We start from the raw sequence: 27889 nt of genomic DNA, 5'->3' as shown, positions 1-27889 counted from the left end.
TTCTTGCTCCACCATTCTCTTTCCTCTTCCATCATCACCTGTTCCTGGCATTACCTCTTCCTCCATGCACAATTAGCTGTCACCATCGCCTTCATGCACATTCCACTACCAAGAAGAATGAGTGTTTCAAACCTACCTTCAGGGACAGTTCATAACAAACAAGCCCTCTTTTACTAGAAAGAGCACAACACCTGCTGCTGATGTCATAAGCCCGGGGCACTGGGTGATCGGCCTTCCACTTAAGACTAAAAATAACCCTTCATTGTATGTCCTATTGAGTGAGTTTCTGTCTAGTAACTGTAATGGAAAGACACTCTCCTTTCAGACATTTGAGGCGTGATTTATGAAAAGTTAGTGCGGCCTTTGCATCATTTTTTTATGAAAAAGCGGAGCAAACGTATAAAATATAATTTTATTTTGTAAGTTTGCGCCGCTTTTGCATCAAAAAATGAGGCAAAGGCAGCGCTAACTTTTCATAAATCAGCCCTTGTTGCTATCTCATCATCGCAATCTATGGCCCTCATTACAATCCTGGTGGTCGGTGATAAAGCAGCGTTAATACGGCCAACAGGCCGGCGGTAAAAAAAAAATGGGATCACGACCACAGCGGAAACCGCCAACAGAGACAGCCACTTTATCACTCCGATTGCCACGGCGGTAGCAACAAACACCACGCTGGTCACCGCCAACAGACAGGCGGAAGACAATGTACCACCCACCATATTACAAGGCACCAATCCACCAGCTTTTCTGGGGTAGTACCAACGACATCAAAAGCACGGCGGAAACAGTACACTGAAGGGGAACCACTCACCTTTCGACACTCAACGAGGAACCAGGACGCCATGGAGCCCGAGCTGCAGGTCCTGCCCAGGCTGGTTTACCTCCTCATCTACCAGGAACACCAAAGACGGCGGCGACGACGACGGTGAGTACTGCACCTAGCACACAGGGGAGGGAGGGAGGAAAAAGAGAGTGACACACACATGCAACATGCAACACCCCCACCCTCACCCACAACACCATACACACAAACAGATCCAACAACTTTGCAGATACACCCCTAACCCCCTGGAAGAATGCAAGAACAAAAGGAATAGAGTCAAATCTGTGATATTTTGAAAATGCATATAAAGCTAATGATTGTAAACACCAGTTTATACAATATTTACAATATGTACAGAGGGCCGTACACTGTCCATTGCAAATGTCCGTGGACCAGTGGCCCAAAAAACATGGGCGAAGCCCACACTTGACTCCTGCCTCAAAACAGAGAGAACACTGCAGGGGCATTGGGTAAAAAAAACACAGGCACCTCAAGGGGGGGGGGGCACCTCAGCCGGAAGATGGTACTACACCACTGCTCCTGAAGGGGGCAACATGCCCACAGCGATGTCCTGAGAAGTGCCAAGCCACAGTCTCTCAAGTGGGTGGTTTGCCCACTGCTTGGTCCTGGGCAGTGCAAAGCCACAGTCTCTCAAGTGGGTGACATGTTCCACTGGTTCTGGAGGGGGCCTTGTGCCCAGTCTGTTTCATCCTGCCAAGGATTGGGTGAGTGGATGCATCTCTCCACTGGTTCTGGAGGGGGCCTTGGGCCCAGTCTGTTTCATCCTGCCATGGATTGGGTGAGTGGATGCATCTCTCCACTGGTTCTGGAGGGGGCCTTGTGCCCAGTCTGTTTCATCCTGCCAAGGATTGGGTGAGTGGATGCATATCTCCACTGGTTCTGGAGGGGGCTGTGTGCCCAGTGATGCTGCATCTGGGGTGTGGCACTTCACATTCTCTCACCTAGGTGTCTGAGGCACGAGATGTGCAGAGAACAGGTAGCATGATACTACATGGAGGCAGAGCCAGACTCCATCCCACGGCGACGTAGGCTGCAAACTACTAGTAGTGTCACTGCTGGTGGTGGTGCCTCAAGTGGTGGGTCCAGGACGTCTCCTGCAGCCTCAGACGGCTGGCGCTGGGGATGCTGCTGATGTCCGATGTAGTGGCACCAGCTGGGCATGTGGCGGTGCATATGGCGGTGCAGGTGGCGGTGCCTGTGGCGGTGTCTGCGGCGGAGATGCTGCCGGTGCTGGCCGAGGTGCAGGTGCTGGTAGTTGTGGAGGGAGACACCAGGCCGTCTCAAGCAGCCTCGGTCGGCTGCCCACTGGGGATGATGCTGCTGACTGTTGTTGTGGCAGCGGCGGGGCGGTGCAGGTGGCGGTGCAGAGGGAGGTGCAGGTGGTGGTGCAGATGGCGGTGGTTGCGGCGGTGCTTACCATGGTACAGGTTGCTGGCCTGTCAGGACAAATGGTGGTCACCAGTCCCTCACCTGGAGGCTCTGAGACCTGAAGTGCTTGCCCTTACTTTTTTTTCCCTTCCCCACCTTCGTAGACGCTGCTGGGACCTTGGCACTGTCCTCTTGTTGTTTGGATGAGGCCTTGCTGGGTGGGTCGTGCGTCTTGTTCGTGCTGCATGCTGGCCTCTTCTTAACCTTGTCAGGTGGTGGAGTCGGAAGCTCATTTTCAGTGATATGTGGCACACTGCCAACCCTGACGGGTGCCCCCTTCGATTCTCTCGGACTTGCAGGGACCACAGCGGACGCCGAGTTGGTGGCTGAGGTGCTGGCCTGGGATCTAGACATCCTGGCCCTAGGGGAAGGACGGGGGGAGGCATAGGGAAGAGGGCAACATTAGACAGGAAAAGTTTTTAGACACACTGGGAGGGGAAGATGGGGGGTGTGGGAGTGGAGGAAGAGGTAGTGGTTGTAGGACGTGTACGTCTGCTGAGTTTGGGTGAAGGTGCATGGGCTGGAGGCTGTTGTGAGGTGGATGGTGTCAACATCAGGACAGTGCGCGCTCTACGGGCGACGTAATGCAAAAAGCCAATTCTTATGTAATGTACTAATTCATGCATTATGTGTTAATGCAGTATGTTAACCTTTTGCATTGCAGAGATTCATCTTGAAAAGTCATTAATGCTGTTTGCAGTGTATTGCTCATTTTCAAGACTTTGTTGCAGGTTTACAGTGTGTGGTTAGGGTGTGGTAACTATTCTGAGCCCTTCTAGAATCCTCTCCTGCAGTCTGGCTGGGTGTGGCACGTGGGCGGGGTCTGGGTCTATTTAAGGGACCCAGCCCAGCTCAACGTGCTCACTATTCAGAGGTCCCGGTGCAGAGCAGCAGCATTTTCCTGAGCTTCCGTTCCTGAGGCCTACCTAGGCTTTTCCGGGCCCTGTCCTCATTATCTTGGTGATCCTCAAGTAGGGCGGTAAGGCGGAGGTCGGGTTGAACCCCGACTCCGTTTTCAGAAATATTTGAGTTTTGGGCCTTCTGGTTAATCGCATGTGCAATTGTTTCTTGGCATTTAACTCTTGCAGTACAGATCGGCAGAATGCGTGATCGTTTCTAGACATTTGAAACCTTGGTGGTTGAATTGGCAACAGTGTGCGTGATTCATTCTTGGCATTTAACTCTTGCAGTACAGATCGGCAGAGTGCGCGATCATTTCATGGCATTTGAACCTTGATGTATGAATCGGCAACAGTGAGCGCGATTCATTCTTGGCATTTAACTATTGCAGTACAGATTGGCAGAGTGCGCGATCCTTTCATGGCATTTGAACCTTGATGTACGAATCGGCAACAGTGAGCGCAATTCTTTCTTGGCATTTAACTATTGCAGTACAGATCAGCAGAGTGCGCTATCATTTCATAGCATTTGAACCTTCATGTACGAATCAGCAACAGTGTGCACGATTCATTCTTGGCATTTTACTCTTGCAGTACAGATCGGCAGAGTGCGCGATCATTTCATGGCATTTAACTCTTGCAGTATAGATTGTCAGAGTGTGTGATCATTTCAGGCTTTTTTGTCTCGCTGCACAATCTGGCAATAAGGTGTGCAAAAGTTTCTAGACAACTGACTCTTGAAACCCAAAGCCAAAAGGAGTGATATTCAATGTTCAGAGTATTATTGAAACCCAGACTCAACAGAGTGTTATTCAATGTTCAGAGTATTCTTGAAACCTAGATTAAACAGAGCTTTAGTCAATGTTCAGGTTAATATTGAAAACCAGATTCAACAGAGTGTTATTCAATGTTCATAGTATTCTTGAAACCCAGATTCAACAGAGTGTTATTCAATGTTCATAGTATTCTTGAAACCCAGATCCAAGAGAGTGCTATTCAATGTTCATAGTATTCTTGAATCCCAGATTCAACACAGTGTTATTCAATGTTCATAGTATTTTTTAAACCCAGATCCAACAAAGTGTTATTCAATGTTCATAGCATAAGATGTTATTCTAAAAACACTCATATGAAAGTTTGCATAATCCTTCTTTTTTTCCAGGTACCCAAAGCTAATGAAGTCATGTTATAGAAAAGCTCTTGATCATTCATGTTATCAGTATATAAATATTTAGAACAAAGTTTATGAAAGTCAATGTGAATAATCTTGCTATTGTGTTCTTAGCTCTAGCTCCCACAGGTCTCCTTCCCAGCTGTTCCCAACCTAAAACCCCATCCCCCGCTTGGCCATTCTTTATCTCTGTGCTATAATAGCTAGTAGAGTTTGGAGCTGCCAAGAGGTGGACATATTGGTAACAGGCGCAAACCCCAAGGATCCGTTCACCCCTGACAATTTTTAATCCTCCTGGTTTGCGCTAGGTTCTCAATATGGCCCCATGGGACGAGTTACTTCAGGTACTTACGCAGCTCCAATTAGATGTAGTTGAATCTAAAAACAGAGCAGCCAATCTAGCAGAAAGGGTGGATTAGTTACAAAACAGAGTGGGAAAGGTGGAGCAAAGTCCCTTGAGTGCGGTTGGGCTTAATCCTCCAACTAACATTTCACTCACAGTTCCCACACCCATTCCTTTGGCTCCTCCAGAAAGGTTTTCAGGTGATCCTCAGAAAGCACAAACCTTTTTGACTCAAGTAGAATTGCATTTTACATGTCAACCAAACACCTTCCCTGATGCCCAATCCAGGTTGGCCTTCCTGCTATCCTATTTGACTGGAGACGCGGCCACCTGGGCAATCCCCCTTGTGCGCAAAGACAGTCCCCTGCTTTATGATTGGAGAAACTTTGTCCGGGAATTTGAAAGAGTGTTTGATCAAAGAACAGTTACTCTATCTGCAGATCGAGAACTGCTAGAATTGCGACAAGGCAATAAAGACCTAGGGCCAGATGTAGGAAACTGCAAATTGAGAGTCGCATGGACTCGCACTTTGCAACTCGCAAATATTTTATTTGCTACATCTGGCCCCAAGTTTCTCATTTGGCTAGCTTTAATCGGCTAATAGCAGAAACATCCTGGTCTGAAGAAAAACAAGCAGCCCTGTTCTACCAAGGACTCAAAGATGAGCTAAAAGACATTCTTGCTCAGATCAATCCTCAACCCACGGATTTTCAAGATCTGATAAAACTTGTTTTGAGACTAGACCATCATCTTGCAGAACGACAGGGAACACGCAAAAAGACTGAGAAAAAATCCTGGTGTGTTCATGAGTATAGAGAATCACAATTTCAGAGAGAGAACAGTCATGAACCAATGGAAATTGGAACCATCAGACGTCCTTTAACGAAAGAAGAGAAAGAGCTACGTAGAAAAGACGGCCAATGTCTGTACTGTGGTCGAAAGGGCCATTTCGCCAGAGAACGTCCCGCAAAACCTAAAAGACAAACAAACCCCTACCAAGAAGGTTGTAGCAAATGCACAGATCAAGCAGAAAAACTAGAACACCCAAGGTGTACAGAAGGGTTTCTCTTGGGTGTAACCGTGGAACCTTCACAAGATGGTAGAAACATTTTACTTGAGTCAAGACATCTAAGGCTAGATCTAGAAGTACTGGTAAAACAGAAGACTTATCTAAAGAAAGCTATAGTAGATTCTGGGGCTACTGGAAATGTTATCGATTCACAATTGATCCAAACATGGGGGATCCCATGAAAGAAGAAGAAAACACCAGAAATAGTACAAGTCGTAGATGGAAAACCCCTCTCTGGAGGTCCGGTGACTCTGCAGACCTTCCCCTTGTCTGTGATCTGTAAAGGGGGAAATCAAGACACCAAACACGAAGAAAAAATAATCTTTGATGTCATTCATGCTCCTCAGTATGGGATCATCCTTGGAATGCCGTGGCTAAGCTACAATAACCCTGTAATAAATTGGCAAGAAAGGAAAATCACGTTTTTCTCACCCCTTTGTAAAGAAAAATGTCTCCAGACATCAAGTGTCACAGATCCTCGCAAATCCCACATAGCAATAGCTGCTGAAACAGATGTAACACTGCCTTTGCAGTATTCATCATTCCTTGATGTTGTTGACAAAAAAGAAGCCTTCTCCACCGCCCCAGTCTTGACTCATCCAGATACTGACCGTCCATTCATACCAGAAGCAGATGCTTCAGACATGACAATTGGGGCAGTGTTATCGCAACACAACAAAGTTAATTACCAAACGGACGATCTATCCAGACAAGATTCTACCATGTTAGCCACAATCCAGCCCCCACAAGCTATCATTGCTCCAGACAAAATCCTTTGTATCATCAAAACCGAATACTTTTTTGAAGAAATTCGTAATTCTTCCACCATGGAAAAAAGGCAGAAATGGGCTCAAGCAGATCCCAAAAGATCGATCAAACAAGGACTTCCTTTTCATGATGCATGTTTATCTGTTCCAACTACCAAGCTGCGCAAATTAGTGTTTAATTGGTTGCACATTATACCTACAGCAGGTCATCCAGGTATTCCTAAGACTCTTGAACTAATACAACGATATTTTTGGTGGCCTACTTTGACAAAAGACGTCAAGCAAATCGTAGCTAACTACAAAGTTTGTGCTTGCATCAAGACAAGTAATTCAAAACCAAAAGGGCTGTCACATCCTCGCCCAACTCCACCCCGAACTTGGGAACACATATCATTAGACTTTATTACAGGACTGCCAGTTGTTCAACTTCACTCAGAAATCCTTGTTGTGGTAGATAGTCTCACTAAATATGCACATTTAGGGGGTCATTCTAAGTCTGGCGGGCGGCGGAGGCCGCCCGCCAGACTTCCCCCTCCGAAATACCGCTCCGCGGTCGAAAGACCGCGGAGGGTATTCTAAGTTTTTCCCTGGGCTGGCGGGCGGTCGCCAAAAGACCGCCCGCCAGCCCAGGGAAAAACTCCCTTCCCACGAGGATGCCGGCTCATAATCGAGCCGGCGGAGTGGGAAGGTGCGACGGGTGCTCTTGCACCCGTCGCGTATTTCACTGTCTGCCAAGCAGACAGTGAAATACTTGTAGGGGCCCTCTTACGGGGGCCCCTGCAGTGCCCATGCCAGTGGCATGGGCACTGCAGGGGCCCCCAGGGGCCCCGCGACCCCCCCTACCGCCATCCGGTTCCCGGCGGGCGGACCGCCGGGAACTGGATGGCGGTAGGGGGGGTCGGAATCCCCTCGGCGGCGCAGCTAGCTGCGTCGCCTTGGAGGATTCAATAGGGCAGCGGGACACTGGCGGGAGACCGCCAGTGTTGCCAGTCTGACCGCAGCTTTACCGCCGCGGTCAGAATGCCCTGCGGGGCACCGCCGGCCTGTCGGCGGTGCTCCCGCCGACCCTGGCCCCGGCGGTCTAAGACCGCCGGGGTCAGAATGACCCCCTTAATTGCTTGCAGGAAATTTCCTACCTCCAGTGAATTGGCAACAATGCTTTTAAAACGAGTGGTCCGTTATCATGGATTACCAAAAGTGATTCCTCTGGTATCTAATATCTTGGAAAGATTACGGTCCAGAGAACAACTCATGGGTCTCCGCATCTGACATTCATGCTCCACGACTAGTGCGGCGTTTTCATCGCCTAAACCCAGATAAACCAGGCCCAGAACGCGTTCAGGAAGAGGGAGTACTGTCAACATCAGGACAGTGCGGGCTCTACGGGCGACGTAATGCAAAAAGCCAATCTTATGTAATGTACTAATTCATGCATTATGTGTTAATGCAGTATGTTAACCTTTTTCATTGTTTCATTGCAGAGATTCATCTCAAAACGTCATTAATGCTGTTTGCAGTGTATTGCTCATTTCAAGACTTTGCTGCAGGATTACAGAGTGTGGTTAGGGTGTGGTCCCTATTCTGAGCCCTTCAAGAATCCTCTCCTGCAGTCTGGCTGGGTGTGGCACGTGGGCGGGGTCTGGGTCTATTAAAGGGACCCAGCCCAGGTCAACGTGCTCACTATTCAGAGGTCCCGGTGCAGAGCAGCAGCATTTTCCTGAGCTCCCATTCCGGAGGCCTACCTAGGCTTTTCCAGGCCCTGTCCTCATTATCTTGGTGATCCTCAAGCAGGGCAGTAAGGCGGAGGTCGTGTTAGACCCCGACTCTGTTTTCAGAAATATTCGAGTTTTGGGCCTTCTGGTTAATCGTGTGTGCGATTGTTTTCTTGGCATTTAACTCTTGCAGTACAGATCGGCAGAGTGTGCGATCGTTTCTAGACATTTGAAACCTTAATGGAGCAGCACTTGCAGTGTAGGTCCTCTCCTGTTGATGGTCAGGTAGCAAGTGAGTGAATAGCTAGAAAATGGCGGTGACGTCTGCGGCGGTGCGTACCGTCACCACCGGCGTACATCGCCATTAGCTCCTGGGACCCATAGGGCCCAATGATAACCAATGCGGAGTTGCGCTGCGGTCATCGACCGCCTACCGCGACGCAGCACAACGCCAGCACAGTTACCTCATTTCCCCTGGTCCCTCCTCACAGGTCAGGCAGCCGTTATTTCAGGGGGGCACATGGCATGGCACCTAGCTGCGTCACAGCACATATTAGCACATCTACTGACTCTCGAATTCACACACTGCTTCTGTGACATTGTTTCAAAAACAGTTGTGCCATTTCTGTGGAACATGACCTTCTGCTCACCGTGTGCCCAATTGGAGCGTGACCTGATGTCAGCTATCCGGCAGCCCATAGGAATCCCCCCTTTAATGCAGGTCCTGTCAGTGCTCCATTTCCTGGCAAGTGGTTCCTTTCAAACAACAGTGGCCATGGCATCAGGGATGTCTCAGCCTATGTTCTCCAACGTGTTGACCAGAGTGTTGTCAGCCCTGCTGAAACACCGTCGCAGCTACATCGTTTTCCCCCAGGTGGAGGATTTGGCCACAGTGAAAGCTGACTTCTATGCCCTCGGACATATCCCCAACATCATTGGTGCTATTGATGGTACACATGTGGCATTTGCTCCCCCCGCAGAAATGAACAGGTTTACAGGAATAGAAAAAGCTATCATTCGATGAATGTGCAAATGATGTGTTTGGCAGACCAGTACATCGCCCATGTGAATGCCAAATGTCCTGGCTCAGCGCATGACGCCTATGTCATGAGGAATAGCAGCATCCCTTATGTGATGGGGCAACTCCAGAGGCTCCGGGTGTGGCTATTAGGTGAGGCCAAGGCCCCCACACAGTATGAGTTGGGGTCTGAGTTTGGGGTTGTCCCTAAGGGTTAGTGTGTATCTAACAGGTGTCCCTCGATATTTACAGGTGACTCTGGTTACCCCAACCTCTCATGGCTATTGACCCCAGTGAGGAATCCTAGGACAAGGGCAGAGGCACATGGGAGAACAAGGAGGATTATTGAGAGGACCTTCGGCCTCCTGAAGGCCAGGTTCCGGTGCCTCCATCTGACTGGTGGATCCCTGTACTACTCACCCAAGAAGGTGTGCCAGATCATTGTGGCATGCTGTATGTTGCACAACCTGGCCTTGAGACGCCAGGTGCCTTTTCTGCTGGAGGATGAGCCTGGTGATGGTCTTGTGGCAGCGGTGGAGCCTGTGAACAGTGAGGAAGAGGAGGCAGATGAAGAAGATGTGGACAATAGTACAAACATAATACAGCAGTACTTCCAGTGACACACAGGTAAGAGACTGTAACTCAACTTCACATTTCAGTATACCTTTGGACATTGTGCATGGCTGTCTCTTACACTCTGTCTATGGACACTGACTGTTCCCTTTGGATTCCCTATTTTCAGATCTGTGTACCCCATTCTGGCTCCTGCTATTTGTACTGCTGCCCACCAACTGTCATCCTGTGGTATAAGTATTAGAATTTAGACGGTGCAATGCTTTGAGAATGTTGTAAGAATATGGGGGTCATTACAATATTGACGGTAAAAGCCACTTACCGCCGTGCAGAAGACCGCCAATACACTGCCGCGCCTGCGGAATTCGGCCACAGCTATTATGACCCACATCTCGGAATCCGCCGAAACTCAGACACCCACACAAGTCCGCCACACCAAAGGTCAGTGTTAAACTGGCGAAAACACAACCTTCACGCCAACAGAAACACGCCCATGCTATTACGGCCCACGAATCCACGTGGCGGTCTTTCAACCGCGGTATTCCATTGGCGGTACACACCGCCGCGCTCAAAAGACACACACATCTCCAAAACACCGCCACATTGGACAATTCAAAATACACACACCTGATACACATACAAACAACACTCCCACACACCCAATACAATATAAAACACACACCCACATCACCCACAAACCCCTACGACCACAATTCGCGAACAAAGGCCAGAGAGACAGCACAGCAAAGACAACCCCACCATACAGAGGCACACAACACCATCACCCACACAACATCCACGCACAAAACACCACACACCACTACACATCACCACACACATCAACACTCACACCGCCCCACACATCAAACACACCACCCCATGGCACGCCAAAGACACCACCGCTTTTCCGAGGAGGAGCTCAGGGTCATGGTGGAGGAAATTGTCCCGGTAGAGCCACAGCTATTTGGCTCACAGGTGCAGCACACATCCATAGCCAGGAAGATGGAGCTATGGCGAAGAATAGTGGACAGGGTCAACGCTGTGGGACAGCACTCAAGAAATCGGGACGACATCAGGAAGAGGTGGAACGACCTACGGGGGAAGGTGCGTTCAACGGTCTCCAGGCACAATATCGCGGTTCAGCGGACTGGCGGCGGACCCCCACCTCCTCCCCCACAACTAACAACATGGGAGGAGCAAGTCTTGACCATCATGCATCCAGAGGGCCTCGGAGGAGTCGGTGGAGGAATGGACACTGGTAAGTCAAATCTTAACTATCATATCCCCCACCCTACCTGCATGCTATCACACACCCCCACCCTCACACCCTCCCCTATCACCCAAACTCCTCCCTAATTTACTAATAACACAATCTACACATCCCAACACCAAGCCCTGCATGACACAACTAAGCATGGACAACCATCACCTAAGCATGCCCACTGCACATACCCAGTACAACCCCCTAACCATCATCACGCAAACCCCCACACAGGAATGCTTGCACTGGGGTACACAAACACCCACCCATTGCACACCATCACACACACACATGCTATAATCATGTTCTTATGCCCCTGCAGGAACACGAAGGACCGTCACCACACCAGAGGGTCCAGACAACTCCACCCACAGAAGAGGCCCACAGTGACAATAGCAGCTCTGCCCTACTGGAGCCTGATGACCAGCCCGGACCATCGTGGGCCTCGGGACAGTCGGTTCCCCTTGCACAGGCACAGCTCAACACTGACCTTCCACCCTCTGGTAACACCAGCACAGCACCCACCCAGCGGGACCAAACCTCCGTACCCAGGACAGGTCAATCAGCGGTGTGTCCACCACTACAGGGAACCCAGGATAACCCACCACCCCAAAAACAACAGGGACCTGGGGGCAGTGGTAGTGGGCACACGGTCCAGGGGACGGAGGCACAGGAACACAGGGGAACTGGGAGGGCTGCTGTGCAACAGGGGGCGGACAGGCCAAGGGAATCCACTCTCCACGAGGCCCTCTCCTCCATCATGGGAGCATACCACCACTCCCAGGAGATGATGGCGATGGTCCTGGTCAAGTTTCAGGAGACCCAGCGCCTGCAGGAGGACAAGTATTTGGGGTTCAGGGAGGAGCTCTGGACCATCAGCTCCGCCTTGGGCACCATCGTAGGGATGCTGAAGAACATACAGCAGACCTTGAGGGACACCGTGGCACTCCAAGGGGCCCCTGACACTAGCATGGAAGATTAACTGCCCACCACCTCCGCCTGCGCTAGTGGACAGGACGCCCCGCCACAGGACCACCACACCAGCACCCCACCCCCTGCAGAAGGACAACCACCACGCAAGTAGTCCCTGAGAGCCAGGAACAGGACAGAGCAAGATGTTAAGACCCCCACCAGGAAATGAGACCACCCTGATTGTCCCCCCACTGTCCCACTTTGTTACCCTGTCCATACTTGAACTGCCCCAGCTCCACTTCCTATGCCCATATGGGCAGTGCACCTGTGAGACTAATAGACTGGACTCTGCCATGGACATTCCTCCGCCATCGCCCATCACCCATCACCATTTTACAACCCCCTTCCATTTTTTAGCACTTCAATGAACACCCTTGAAACACAAAACAATCTGGAGTCAGTCTATGATTTGGTAAAATGTAATATCTATGACAGTGTCAAAATGCGTTGTTAGATGTAAAGGCAACATACCAATGTCACACATCACAAGTCCTTGAAGGATGCAAGCAGATGACACACGTTGGTAAACACACCTGTAAAACCGTAATGAAAAGAAACAACTCAGTTACCAAATAATCCCATGAAATTACACACAGGATAGAGGTAGATGTGTGACAGTGAATGTAATGTTAAAAATGAAAATGTTCTCACCTGTGTGTCACTGGAAATATTGCTGTATGACTGACTCTCTGTTGTCGTTGTCTTCTTCCTCAGCTTCCTCCTCATCACTGTCCACAGGCTCCACAGACTCCACAGCTGCCACAACACCGTCATCTGGACCATCCTCCTGCAGAAAAGGCACCTGGTGTCGCAAAGCAAGATTGTGAAGCATCGAGCAGGTGATGATGATCTGGCACACCTTCTTCGGTGAGTAGAATAGGGAACCACCTGTCATATGGAGGCACCTGAACCTGGCCTTCAGGAGGCCGAAGGTGCGCTCGATCACCCTCCTAGTCCGCCCATGGGCCTCATTGTACCGTTCCTCTGCCCTGGTCCTGGGATTCCTCACTGGTGTCAATAGCCAGGACAGGTTGGGGTAACCAGAGTCCCCTAATAGCCACACACGGTGCCTCTGGAGTTGACCCATCATATCAGGGATGCTGCTATTCCGCAGGATGTAAGCGTCATGCACTGAGCCAGAGAACATAGCATTAACCTGGGAGATGTACTGGTCTGCCAAACAGACCATCTGTACATTCATGGAATGATAACTCTTCCTGTTCTTATATACCTGTTCACTCCTGTGGGGGGGGGGACCAGAGCTACATGGGTCCCATCAATGGCACCAAGGACGTTGGGGATATGTCCAAAGGCATAGAAGTCACCTTTCACTGGAGGCAAGTCCTCCACCTCAGGGAAAATGATGTATCTACTTACGTGTTTCAGCAGGGCAGACAACACTCTGGCCAAGACGTTGGAAAACATAGGCTGGACATCCCTGATGCCATGGCCACTGTTGTCTGAAATGACCCACTTGCAAGGAAATGGAGCACTGACAGCACCTGCACGTCAGGGGGGATTCCAGTGGGATGGCGGATTGGTGACATCAGGTCTTGCTCCAACTGGGTACATAGTTCCTGGATTGTGGCACGGTCAAACCTGTAGGTCACGATTACATGTCGCTCCTCCATTGTCAACAGGTCCACCAGCGGTCGGTACACCGTAGGATTCCGCCATCTTCTCAAATGTCCCAGCTGACGGCGCCTAGGAAGGACAACAGTGATGATCAAGTAAACAATTTTCCAGGTATGTACCCACAGTTACACAGAAGACGACACCAAACACAAAACCCTTCCTGTATGTGTGTTGAGTGTAGGCCCAGCTATGTGTGACGCAGAAGTAAATGAAGCCATGTGGACCCCTGAAATGGCGGTTGCCTGACCTCTAAACTGGGACAATGGGATTGTGGGATAACTGCGTTGGCGTTGCACACCGTCGCGGTAGACGGTCGTAGACCGCGGCGCAATGCTGGATTGGTTAACATAGGACCCTATGGGTCCCAGGAGCCAAGGAACAGGTGTGCCGGCGGTGATGATACGCACCGCCGCGGACTTCACCGCCGCAGACGTCACCGCCATTTTCTATCTGTTCTATCACTAGATACCTGATCTTCGACAGGAGAGGACCTACACTGCAAGTGCTGCTGTGACCTCGGTCTGGAAGAGGCAATGGCTGCTGCGTCTGGGGAAAGGGCCCCTGCCTTCACTGCTCAGGAGTTGGAGAAACTGGTAGACTGGGTCCTCCCCCAGTACACGCTACTCTACGGTCCTCCAGACCAACAGGTTAGTACACAGGGAGCACGTTGTATGGGCTAGGCCTGAGTGGAGAGGGCTGGTTGTAAGAGGGAAGGGGGCAGAGTTCAGGGAACATTAATGCATGTGAATGAATGTGCCACATGGCTAGAGTAGGGAGGGGGGCCACTCACATCGACGGTGCAGTTGGTAATGACTTCTCGTCTTCCCTTGTGCATGTCATGTAGGTCAGCGCCCACCAGAAGAGGGACATATGGCGTGCCATCGCCAAGGACGTCCGGACCCTGGGGGCCCACCAGAGACGGGACACCCACTGCCGGAAAAGATGGGAGGACATTCGCCGCTGCAGCAAGAAGACGGCGGAGGCTCAGCTGGGGATGGCCTCCCAACGTGGGAAGGGTGCCCGTCGCACCATGACCCCCCTGATGTTCCGGATCCTGGCGGTGGCCTAGCCTGAGTTGGATGGGCGCTTGAGGGCATCACAGCAGACACATGGGGGTGAGTACAACAACATTCTGCGGACTTTGCGCGCAGTGGAGGGGTCTGGGTGGGGGAGGAGGCCTGTGGGTGTACCTAGGCCAGCCAGAAATACGTAGACTAGGCCCCTCTGTAATGCAGCCCATGTGGCACTCAACACCACAGCAGTAGAGTGACAAGTACAGGTATAGATGCCCCTGTGGCATCCATGTGTGCAGATGTCCACCATAGCCATGTAGGCCAGATCCCAGGAATTGCATCTGCAGAGGCCAGGAGCATGGCGTAGTGCAGAGGGCTGCTGTGTCTGTCTTGTCCGCCAACGGTAGCGGTATGCCATGCACTCAACCTGTTCTTCTTCTGTCTTCCCCCCCTCTTTGTGCTTTCGCTGTTCTTTTGTGCATCAGCATCATCAGGCGGAGGTACAGTGGCACCGGAGCATGAGGGAGCTGCATCCCACATGGCCATGGAGGGCCACACCACGGACTCAGAATGCACCAGTGGGACGGAGGGCGAGGGGAGCTTCACGTCGGCCACCGGATCACCAAGCAGCGACACGGACTCGTCCGCCGATGTGAGCTCCCTTGTGGTGGCGGCACCATCTGTGCGCCCCACTTCTACAGGTACAGCCGCCACCTCCCCTACCAGCACCGCCCTCCCAGCAGCCCCTCAGTGTTCACCCCGTGCCCGCTCACCCAGGCACCTCAGGCCCTGCCCCAGTCACCCCTGCTGCCCTCAGTGAGGAGGCCATTGACCTCCTCAGGTCACTCACTGTTGGGCAGTCTACCATTGTGAATGCCATCCAGGGTGTAGAAAGAGAGTTGCAACACGGTAATGCATTCCTAGAGGGCATTCATTCTGGTCAGGCTGCCCTTCAGCGAACCCTGCAATATTTGGCCTCAGCACTGATGGCAGTCCCTGTGTCTAGCCTCCCCCATCCAACCTCCTCCACCCAGACCCATTCCCCTGTACCCCACCCCATCCCAAGCACACCTACAGACCAGCATGCACACAAGTCAACACACAAGGGAAGCTCAAGCAAACATAGGCACCACACAACCCACAGGCACTCACGCAAGCATCACCCACATACAGACACAGCAACATCCACTGCCTCCACTGTGTCCCCCTGCTCCTCTTCTCCCTCCTCCCTTCCACGGTCGTCTACACTCTCACCTGCATGCACCACATCTACAGGCACCAGGACTCACACCAGAATACCCAGCACCACACCTGCTCACCTGCACTCACCACCTCCACTCCCATTTACACGTCCCCTGTGTCCTCTCCCAGTGTGTCTGTGACGCTCCCCCTCCAAAAGTACACAAACGCGAGCACCCACACACCCAACATCCATCCACCTGACGGCAGCCTCCAGTACCTGCACCTGCACCCAAAACACCTAAAGTGACACCTCCTACAACCACCTCCTCTTCCTCCACTCCCAGGCCCCCTCCAACTACCCATCCCAGTGTTCGTCAGAAACTGTCCCTCTGTAAAGTTGACCTTTTTGCCCCCACCCCCCCCTCCAATTCATCAGTCCCGTCGTAGCGCCTCAGCCAAAAAGCCTCCAATACCAGTGGTGCGTGTTCAAGGTGTGTGGAGTGCACCGGCCACCAGGGCAGGCAGTATGACCCGGAGCAAAGGCACTGGCAGCCCATCCCCTGTAAAGGCTCTGAAATTGGAAAGTGGCCGACGGGAACCTGTGAAAACTCCTGGAGGCAAAACAACTCACAGGGGTCCCAAGGGGATTGCAGAGTCAGCTGTCACTCCTCCAAAGGTGGGGAAGGGCCAGAGGAAGACTGCACAGTCTGTTGTGAGCATCACGGCGGAGAAGGGCGGCATCCTTCCCGGCGGTCGAGACGCGACCGCCAGCACCGTCGTCACTGGTCCGGAGACCACCGCCGGAGTCAGTGCCCAGGAGGGCCCAAGTATCGTCACTGGTCAGGAGACCACCGCCACCGCCGGAGTCTGTGCCCAGGAGGGCCCAGGTATCGTCACTGGTCAGGAGACCACCGCCGGAGTCAGTGCCCAGGAGGGCCCAGGTATCATCACTGGTCAGGAGACCACCGCCGGAGTCAGTGCCCAGGAGGGCCCAGGTATCGTCACTGGTCAGGAGACCACCGCCGGAGTCAGTGCCCAGGAGGGCCCAAGTATCGTTACTGGTCAGGAGACCACCGCCCCCGCCGGAGTCATTGCCCAGGTATCGTCACTGGTCAGGAGACCACCGCCGGAGTCAGTGCCCAGGAGGGCCCAGGTATCGTCACTGGTCAGGAGACCACCGCCGGAGTTAGTGCCCAGGAGGGCCCAAGTATCGTCACTGGTCAGGAGACCACCGCCAGAGTCATTGCCCAGGAGGGCCCCGGCTGCCACAGCCCCGCTGGGCTATGAGGGAACGTCATGCCATACACCAATGCCCAGTCCAGGGAACATCATGCCACACACCAATGCCCAGTCCATGGAACATCATGCCACACACCAATGCCCAGTACAGGGAACGTCATGCCACACACCAATGCCCGTTCCAGAACCACCATGGCAAAGCACTGCTGAACAGTCCAGAGACCGCCATGGCAAAGCACCGCTGAACAGTCCAGAGACCGCCATGGCAAAGCACCGATGAACAGTCCAGAGACCGCCATGGCAAAGCACCGCTGAACAGTCCAGAGACCGCCATGGCTAAGCACCGCTGAACAGGGCATGCACCGGGGAAGAATGAAAAGACCGCCACATCAAGCATCGTTATCCCATGTGCAGCTGGGACAGTGACGGGACAGGAACTTTCACGGGGAAACTAATCCAGTCTGGGCACCAGTCCCCCTCCAAAGCCAGTGGAGGCTGTTATCTACTTGCGAAACTGTGGCTTTGCTCCCCAGGATGGTCCAGTGGGCCAGCCACCCACTGTAGAGACTTGAGAGACAGTGGCTTTGCACTCCCCAGGATGGTCCAGTGGGCAACCCACCCACTGTAGCGACTTGAGAGACTGTGGCTTTGCACTCCCCAGGATGGTACAGTGGGCAACCCACCCACAGTAGAGACTTGTGAGACTGGCTTTGCACTCCCCAGGATGGTCCAGTGGGCAACCCACCCACTGTAGAGACTTGTGAGACTGTGGCTTTGCACTCCCCAGGATGGTCCAGTGGGCAACCCACCCACTGTAGAGACTTGAAAGACTGTGGCTTTGCACTCCCCAGGATGGAACAGTGGGCAACCCACCCACTGTAGAGACTTGAGAGACTGTGGCTGGGCATGGAGCCCCGTCGTGGATCTGGCTTTGCAGTCATCCGGCTGAGGTGCCCCCCCTTTCCTTCCCCCTGAGGTGCCTGTAGTATTTCTATCTGATGCCCCGGCAGTGTTCTCTCCGATTGTGGACAGGTATCTAGTGTGGGCCTCGCCCATGCATTTTTGGACTAGTGGTGCATGGACATTGATATGTGCATATCTGCACTACTTCTCGTAATGTATATATTTCTGACTGATTTTATAAAATATCTGTATATTTTTGACACATGTGTATTGATACATTACAATGTTTGAACTGATTTCGTTTTGTCTTAGCATTCTTCCGGGGGGGTTGTGGGTTGTTACTGTGATTTTTGTACATGCATTGGTGTGTGTGTTGTAATATGCGAGGGTGGGGGTGGGGGTGTTTCGTGTGTGTCCCCCTAACTTTTGCCTCCCCCCTCCCCTATGTCGTAGGTGCAGTACTCACCGTTGTCTTCGCCCGCGCCGGCGTTGGTCTTCGTAGATGAGTAGGAATACAAGGGCCGGTAGAATGTGTAATTCGGGTTCCATGGAGTCCTCGCTCCTCGTGGGATGTGTTGAGGTGAGCGTTTTCCCATTGCAGTAACTGTTTCCGCCGTGTTTTTATCCACGGTGAATCCGCCCCAAAAAAGGTGGCGGATTGGTGTGTTGTAATACTGTGGGCGGTACATTGTCTTCCGCCTCTCTGTTGATGGTGACCGCCGCACTGCTTGTCTGTACCGCCGTGGCGGTCGGAGTGTTAAAGTGGCTGTCTTTGTTGGCGGTTTCCGCAAGGGTCATAATTCCCTTTTTTTGTCCGCCGGCCTGTTTGCGGTATTGCCGCACCTTTAACACCGTCCACCAGGGTTGTAATGACCCCCTATATCTTTCCAATTATTACATTGACTCCAGTATGGTTTATATTTCAAGGGTTTTTATTTTTTTGTGCTAAATAGTATGAGGGTAAGTGCAAGGGGCTGGGGTGATGGATGAGGAAAGTCCAGGGTAGAGTCCAGTCTCTTGGTATCACAGGTGCATTGTCCAATGGGGCATAGGAAGGGGAGTAATGGCATTTCAAGGTGGACAGGGTGACATAGTGGGACAGAAGGGTGACAATCAGGAGAGTCTTATTTCCTGGCGGGGGTCTTGGCAATGTTCTCCGTCTTCTGTCTGGATCGCAGTGACCATTTACTGGGTGGTTCTCCTTCTGCAGGGGGTGGGGTGCTGGTGGCCTGTTGGTCCTGTGGCGGTGCCTCCTGTCCACTAGAGCCGGCGGAGGTGGAAGGCTGTTCCTCGGTTTGGCTAGTGTCAGGGGCCCTTTGTTGTGCTACTGCCTCCCTCATGGTCTTGCCCATGTCAGCCATCACCCCTGCTATGGTGACCAGGATGGTGTAGATTTTGGTGAGGTCCTCCCTGATCCCCAGGTACTTTCCCTCCTGCAGCCGCTGGGTGTCCTGTAACTTGGCCAGTACCGTGCCCATGGTCTCCTGGGAATGGTGGTTCGCTCCCATGATGTTTGAGAGTGCCTCATGGAGGGTCAGTTCCCTGGGCCTGTCCTCCCCCTGTCACTCAGCAGTCCTCCCAGCTTCCCTGTTGTCCTGTGCCTCTGCCCCCTGAACCGTGTGCCCACTGCCACTGACTCCAGGCCCCTGATTGTCCTGTATTTGTGGGGTGGCCTGAGGTCCCTGTAGTGGTGGACACACTGCTGATTGACGTGTCCTGGGAACAGAGGTGTGGGCCCGCTGGGTGAGTGCTGTGTTGGTGTTTCCTGAGGGGGAGGCTCTGTGGTAGTTTGGGACTGTGGCAGGGTAACCGACGGTCCAGAGATCCTTGATGTGCCAGGTTGGTCATCGTGATCCAGGCGTCTAGAGCTGCTGTCATCACTGTGGGCCTCTTCTGCTTCGGGGGCTGGATGTTGCTGGCACCTCCTCTCCGGTGACATTGGGTAGGGGTCCTGTTGGGATGCAAATGCATTGTTATTGTATCTGTGTGTGCCATCTTGTGCAATAGGTGTGTTTCCCTGTATAATTTTGCTTTCCTTGTCGCCTTGGCCTTGTGAGAGTTGTGATTAAGTGGCCTGGCTGGGTGAGTCTCTCTTCTGGGCATGCTGTGGTGATGTGTGTCCATGCAGGTCTGTGATTGGTGTCCATGTATTGAGGCATGTATCGCTTGGTATTGGGATGTGTGGGTTGTGATAGTGGAATATATGTGAGGTGGTGGAGTGATGGGGGTGAGGGTAGGGGTAGGAGTTTGTGATGGCATGCAGGTGGGGGGGGTGAAAGTAGTAAAGATTTGCCTTACCAGACTCCAGTCCTCCTGCTACTCCTGCGAGGCCCTCAGGATGTATGATCGCCAAGACTTGCTCCTCCCATGTTGTTAGTTGTGGGGGAGGGGTTGGGGTCCACCGCCGGTCCTCTGTACAGCAATCTGGTGTCTTGAGACCACGGAACGCACCTTCCCCCTTAGGTCGTTCCACCTCTTCCTGATGTCATCCCTTGTTCTTGGATGCTGTCCCACGGCGTTGACCCTGTCCATGATTCTCCGCCATAGCTCCATCTTCCTTGCAATGGCTGTCTGCTGCACCTGTGATCCGATTAGCTGTGGCTCTACCCATATGATTTCCTCCAGCATGACCCATTGCTCCTCCTCAGAAAACCTGGGGTTTTTATCCGGTGCCATGGATGTGGTGTGAGTGGTATGTGTAAGGATGTGTGGGGTGATGTATTGTGGTGTGTGCTGTGAGGTGCATGGATGGTGGATGGGTAATGGTGTTGTGTGCCTCTGAGTGAGTGTGTGCTCTTTGCTTGTCTCTCTGTGCTTGGTCTCTTTCTTTTTTGTTGTTGTAAGGGGTTGTGGGTAATGTGGGTTTGTGTTTTATAGTGGTATGAGTGTGAGGGCGTGGTGTGTGTATGTGTGTCAGGTGTGTGTATTTTGAATTGTCCAATGTACTATGGTTTTGTAAGTGTGTGTGTATTTTGAGCGTGGCGGTGTGTACCGCCAATGGTTTATCGCGGTTGAAAGACCGCCACGCTGATTCGTGGGTCGTGATACTGTGGGCGTACTCCTGTTGGCGTGATGGTGTGGGTTTTGCTATCGATTGTTTATCACTGACCTTTGGTGTGGCGGACTTATGTGGGTGTCTGTATAGTGGCGGTATTCTCTGTGTGGGTCATAATACCCGTGGCAGATTACCGCCGCGGTCACGGTATGTTGGCTGCCGTCAGCACGGCAGTAGGCGGCATTTACCGTCAGGATTGTAAAGAGGGCCTATATCTTGAGATCCACTGCAGGCAGACAGCCTGTCTTTCCCTCTCCTCAAGTGTAGGTTGCAGCCTCCCCTCTCATAGCCCATGCTTCCCTTCCAGGTAGTTGCTGTGCTGGGCAGGGACAGTCAAGAGCTCTCTTTACTTGCTGTATTTCCACTTTTATCCCACCCCTTACCAGAAAATAGGCGGTATCTGACGAGCTAATAGTGGAATAAGTGGTTGAGCTGTATTGTCTCTGGTGATTGAACGAGACAAGGGGGGTTCTTACAACTTTTGGAGGAGGTGTTAATCCATCCCAAAAGTGACGGTAAAGTGACGGATATACCACCAGCCGTATTACGAGTCCATTATATCCTATGGAACTCGTAATACGGCTGGTGGTATATCCGTCACTTTACCGTCACTTTTGGGACGGATTAACACCTCCTCCAAAGTTGTAATAACCCCCTTGATGTCTCTTTGCCTAGCCCTAGAGGTCAATCTTTCACTATAATGGTGAAGTCCTTTTTTATTGTGGAGAGTGACTGTGATGTACTGACAATGCTTTGAGAAAAATAGCCCAGCTGAGTGAGATCTCACAGAGAGGTCATGGAAAGGGTGATTTAATCCCTAGAGATAACAATCATTGGTAAAGCCAATAGGTCTAGCCTTTGCAACAGCTGTTGGCTTTACCAATATGTTTTAGCAATGTTATTCACCAGCGTTGCTGATGCTCAGCATGGCAAAAGGTTAGCGGCATAGAGGAGAGTTGCATGGAGTGTCGTAGAGTGGAATGGCGAACAGTGGAGTAGAGAGTTGTAGAGTGGAGTGGTTCAAAATTTGCTTTTTTTATTTACTTGATTTTTAAACTTTAAATAACTGCTATTTATTTTTACTGCGCTTCTGGTGATTTATTTTTCACATTCTTTTTAAAGTTAAAGTTCTAAACTATGTAAGTAACGTTGTTACATAGCTGCCTGAGAGTGAGTGCTTAGTTAGGTCTTGATTTACTTCCGTCTTCTTACAAATAACAATAATAAAATGCGTGGCACAACTAAAAGGCTTGTTATTTGAAAACATCAGTGATGAAGGGCCACATCGCTGTATGTTTTTGAAATTTCACATTTATATTGGAAGCATAGAACAACCAGCTTTAGGTGGCAGCATGGTTTCTGCAATTTATTTTTTGGCATATACTTGCAATGAAAAATAAACTAAATTAACCACTACACCAGCTTTCCAAGGCCAGACCTTTTGGATTTGTCAATGCTTATTGCAACTTAGTTTTTACATGAGAACAGGTTACTGGTCAGTTGCATGTGAACTCCTGCTTTAGCAGCTTAAGTGTAGGTAGCCACTTCACACAATAGTGTAGTTATGTGGGTCCCACTAAAAGTTGATAATTCGTATATTTGTCTGCAGAGTGCTGACAAAGGCTCCTAAAAGCCTATAAGAGAATGGCAGGGCTGAGCGGTGGAGGTCAAGGACTGCTAAGTGAATCCCATTCAGTAAATGAGACGGAAAGAAATAATGAAAACTTTTTAAAAAGGAAGGGACAGCTAACTGAGTCTTTGGGAAGAGGAAGGTAAGAAAGAAAATAAATAATGTGACAAAAGAAAGCAAGCTGGCATATAGAACAAGCATTTTCAAAACAATAGGTCTTGCATTTGTGAGAGTTAGAGCTACTGGCGCTGTAAATGTCTAATTGGACTTTTCTTGCCACATAAATTGGTCAGCCCCGCTTCAGAATATGTTCCTTTACTTCCACATAGTTCCAGTGGCCCTGCAGATAACTAAAGCACTTCCATTTACCTTCTTCCTCTATCTGCTCGACCTAAAAATGACTAAATAATCAAGTAATACTGTCACAAAATGTACTGCATAATGACGCATAAGTTGCCTTTTCCTGCAGCATAATCTACTCAACCCTGCCGCATAACTCCTGTTTAGACATCAACCTACCAAGTAGTGTGCACTTATATGGCTGTGACATCTTCCGCTGAGTTAGCTGCAGTCGTAAAAGTACAGTTAGCTCCAGCCTCTTTGTTGGGTTTGAGGCTTTTGGGTAAAGATAAAATGTATGAAGGTTTGGTTGGTGGGCAGGAGGAAGGTTGTGGGCGCCTGACGGTAACTACTGTGGTGATGTGTTGGTTGTACCGCTTATCAGAACAGCTGTTCGGATTTTCTGCATTTTGTCTGCAAAAGAAAAAGCCAAATTAAATGCTAGCTAAGCCCCTTGGGTTTGGGGTATGTGAGAAATTCGACTGCATGAGGGTCAAACTAACAATTCTGCTAGAAAAGCTAATAAGGATTGTTAATGGCTTCTCTTACCACTCCTGAAGTTTTCATTCAACAGGTGTGAACCGGGGGTGTACTTTTAACAGGCAGAAGGAGTGACTCTGTGGATGGGTTATTAAGTATAGATATTACCCACAATAACACACATACAAGTTATTTGCACCCATGTTTAAATGTCTATTAAAGTGACATTTTACGCTCAGCTGACACATCAGCTGAAAGGGATTCAGCAGAATGGTTTCCTACTATACACCTATTGATCTTAACAGATTTCGCTCTGCAGAACCTGTTGCTTGTAGACTTTACCACCAGTTTATTGTTGATATCTTTCTTGTGCGGAAATATGGGCAGTCATGCCTAAAATAAATACTGGAAGATATGCTGAAAGGCCGGTTTGCAAGACAAAGACTGTGAAAAGCCAGAGGAGCAGGAGGAGAGTCAGTAACGTTAGCCGTACGTGGCAACAACAACTTCTGCCTTAGGAAAGTGTGTATTTTCACCTTGTGATGGACAACTTGTCACTCACTCTTCCTAGAGTAATACTTTGTTTATCCATGTGTTAATGATCTGCTTAATATCTATTGTAATGAATGTGCAGAACGATAGAAAAGCGCGGCCACCATATGTAAACATAAAGCATGGTGTGCCATGATGCAATGCCACGCTCCAACAATTAATGTACGAGAATGCCTCAGAACAAAAGAAAGGCACAGCAGCCATATGTAAACATAAAGCGTGGCGTGCCGCGCTGCAACAATTTAAGGAACTGGAATGCCTCAGAATGAAAGAAAGGTGTGGCCTCCATATGTAAACATAAAGCGCGGCGTGCTGAGCTGCAACAATTAAAGGAACTGGAATGCCTCATGCGCTCCACGGAAACCTGCAGAACTGTGAGAAGGTGTGGTGCAATGATTAGAGCTGCTGACTTTGGAACTGAGGATTGGGTTTGAATCACGGCGTCGGCTCAACATCACTTAGGGGGTCATTCCGACCCTGGCGGTCATAGACCGCCAGGGCCGGGGACCGCGGATGCAACGCCAACAGGCTGGCGGTGCATCCAGGCCAATTCCGCGGTCAGAAAAGGGAAACCGGCGGTTTCCCGCCGGTTTTCCCCTGGCCTGAGGAATCCTCCATGGCGGCGCTGCAGGCAGCGCCGCCATTGGGATTCCGACCCCCTTCCCGCCAGCCTAGTTCTGGCGGTTTTGACCGCCAGAACCTTGCTGGCGAGAACGGGAGTCATGGGGCCCCTGGGGGCCCCTGCAGTGCCCATGCCAATGGCATTGGCACTGCAGGGGCCCCCTAACAGGGCCCCACAAAGATTTTCAGTGTCTGCATAGCAGACACTGAAAATCGCGACGGGTGCAACTGCACCCGTCGCACCCTTTCCACTCCGCCGGCTCCATTCGGAGCCGGCATCCTCGTGGAAGGGGGTTTCCCGCTGGGCGGGCGGGCGGCCTTCTGGCGGTCGCCCGCCGGCCCAGCGGGAAACTCAGAATTACCGCGGCGGTCTTTTGACTGCGCTGCGGTATTCTGTCGGGGGAACTTTGGCGGGCGGCGAAGTCAGAATGACCCCCTTAATCTCCCTGTGCCTACAAAAAATTAATATGTCCTTGTGCAATGTAGCTGGCCCTCATTTTAAACCTCCAATACCTTTGGGTCGAGTTTGGGCTACCTTAGTATTACAAAGTGAAAACAAGTAATTAAATAAACGAGTGGGCCTGCAAATGAAAAGGGAAGCTTCACCGAGCACGAGCGGGAACAAATTAAAAAAAATCCCTAAAGAATTGATAAACAGGACAAAGCGTAATTATACATTAGTTAGTCGCTGATCCCAAAGACAAAAAGGAGGGGCAAAGAGGCATGACTGACCACTAGCAAGGAAGGATGTTTAAATGACACTGAAACGAGCAAATGAAATGGCTTTAAGCCCACAGAAAAAGTATACTTAAAAGTATACAAGAGGCCGTAAGCTTACGCTCGACCTAAAAAGGAAAAGAAGGGCCAAATGCAGGAAGTGTCAAAGTAGGGGAAGGCTAAAGGAAAGAAAGGTAAAAGGAAACATGAAAGGAAGGAGGGCATGGTGAAAGGAACAAAGGAAGAAAGAGAGGAAATCTGAATGGTTGGAAAGATGAAAGTATGTATGGAATGAATAGGGAATGGAACAGTTGGTAAAAGGATGGAAAAAAGGTGGGTGAGTAGATTGAAGGGTTAAATAAAGAATGGTTGGGACAGTGAGAAGATTGCTGAATCGATGTGTGAACAGAGTGGTGGATGGATGGATGGATGAATGGATGGATGGATGGATGGATGGTGCTCACATTGTAGTGAATCCTAGTTTGTTTTAGTGGGATAACAGGAGTTAGCTTAGCCGTAGGCTTGTTAACTCGTGCCCCCGTCACCTAGTGACTTTTAACCTACTTAGCTTGCTCTGTCTTAGCCCATTTAATTATTTATTTCTTCTAAGATGGCTGCCTTGTTTATAGTTAGGCCACTTGTTATGAGTTACATTATCAGTGTCACCGTGACAAGGCGTCAAGATCAAGCACCAAAGACAAACAAACAGTAGGTGTTCATATTTAGGGATTTTCCCTCTCTATACTTTCGAGGGATTGTTGATATTAATTGCCGTCCCAAGCATGCCTGTTATCTATTGTTTTTGAATACACCTACGTCAGGGGACCTTGTAGATCTGTATAAATACATCACACTTTAGACAGATAATCAGAGGGATTCCGACCAGAGGGCATCGCCACCAACGCTGATACCGATGCTGCAGTCGTCTTGACACTGACCCAGTCTTCGTGTCCCTACGGAGTCTGAGATAGAGACCTCATTCCAAGGTAACAAGGGTTGGGGGCTCCTCTCATGGACATGGCTTTGGCAGATTAGGTTTAGCAAACCCAGCTCTCCTTTGGGTAGGAGGTTAGGCCTATTCTCATTAGGGTATTAGGGCATATTCCATCTCATACACATATATATATATTTCTTCTATATGTTGCAAACATGGTGGGGGTCTTTATAACCATGACTCTCTTCTTCACAATACTGTTGCTTGGTATATTCATTATCCTAATCATTGCAGTTCATGCAACTTATCGCAAATGGCAGTTATGTTAAATAAAAACTATTATAACTTCACTGCATCTGTGTTATTGCCTTTGTTTGTATGAGACATAATAAATCTGTGAGAAAAGGGTAATTTCTGTTTAACCACGACAACCCTGAGATATCTTACTTTGAGTCCATGCGTAAGCGACTGCTACAAATCACCTTTTACTATTGTGTTTCTGGTGAGGTACTGCTAGTGAGCCGGTAAGGTTTGGACAACAGTCACAACTAGTTGTAGGAAGAGACTTAGGGGGTCATTCTGACCCTGGCGGTCCGAGACCGCCAGGGCAAAAATGACTAAAGCACCGCCAACAGGCTGGCGGTGCTTTTTTCCCTATTCTGACCGCGGCGGTACCGCCGTGGTCGCACCGCCGGGGCCGGCGGTTTCCCGCCGTTTATGACCCCCTTACCGCCAGCCTGTTTCTGGCGTTTTGCACCGCCAGGAAGAGGCTGGCGGTAAGGGGTGTCCTGGGGCCCCCTAACAGGGCCCCGGCCAGCTTTTCATAGCAGACAATGAAAAGCGCGACGGGAGCAACTGCCCCCGTCGCACGGCCACAACACCGCCGGCTCCATTAGGAGCCGGCTCCTGTGTTGCGGCCTCATTCCCGCCGGCCCAGCGGGAATGTCGGAATGGGGGCCGCGTGAGTGCGGCCGCATGGCGGTTTCCGCCTGGCGGGCGGCGGTAGCCGCCCGCCAAGGTCAGAATGACCCCCTTAGTTACCTTCAAACTAAAGTTCTGTCATCCTGAGATCAGCAGTCTTGCTCAGAGCAAGAGTCTAAACTACGACATGGCACCACCAACGATGGTGTTTAGGCACTAATTTACGGTTACCCTGACTATCACTGTCTCACAGACAAAAGGTACCCTCAGTACCATTATACGGAGACGTCCGTGGTCTTTGGGAGAATCCTCCTCGGCTGAACAGGTAACACCTAATTAAGCTGTAGGTTGTTCGAGCTCGAACTAATCAAAAGGAAACAATTTCCCCTGTTTTTGGTGTTCCGTTTCTCTAAACAACTATGGATAATACCATAGACATTCCTGCAAATGCTAGACATGCACTTACACAACATTTATTAGCGCATGGCCTTACAGACGAGGGCGGGGATGTTACTCTGATAATAGAGGCAACTGAAGCATACCAAACAGAAACGTTTTACTGTTGGGTCACCTTTCCTGAGGCTGACCAACGAACACACACATTTCAC

The sequence above is a fragment of the Pleurodeles waltl genome, chromosome 3_1 (genome assembly GCF_031143425.1).
Source record: "Pleurodeles waltl isolate 20211129_DDA chromosome 3_1, aPleWal1.hap1.20221129, whole genome shotgun sequence".
Taxonomy (NCBI): domain Eukaryota; kingdom Metazoa; phylum Chordata; class Amphibia; order Caudata; family Salamandridae; genus Pleurodeles; species Pleurodeles waltl.
Note: the sequence above shows the minus strand (reverse complement) of the source record.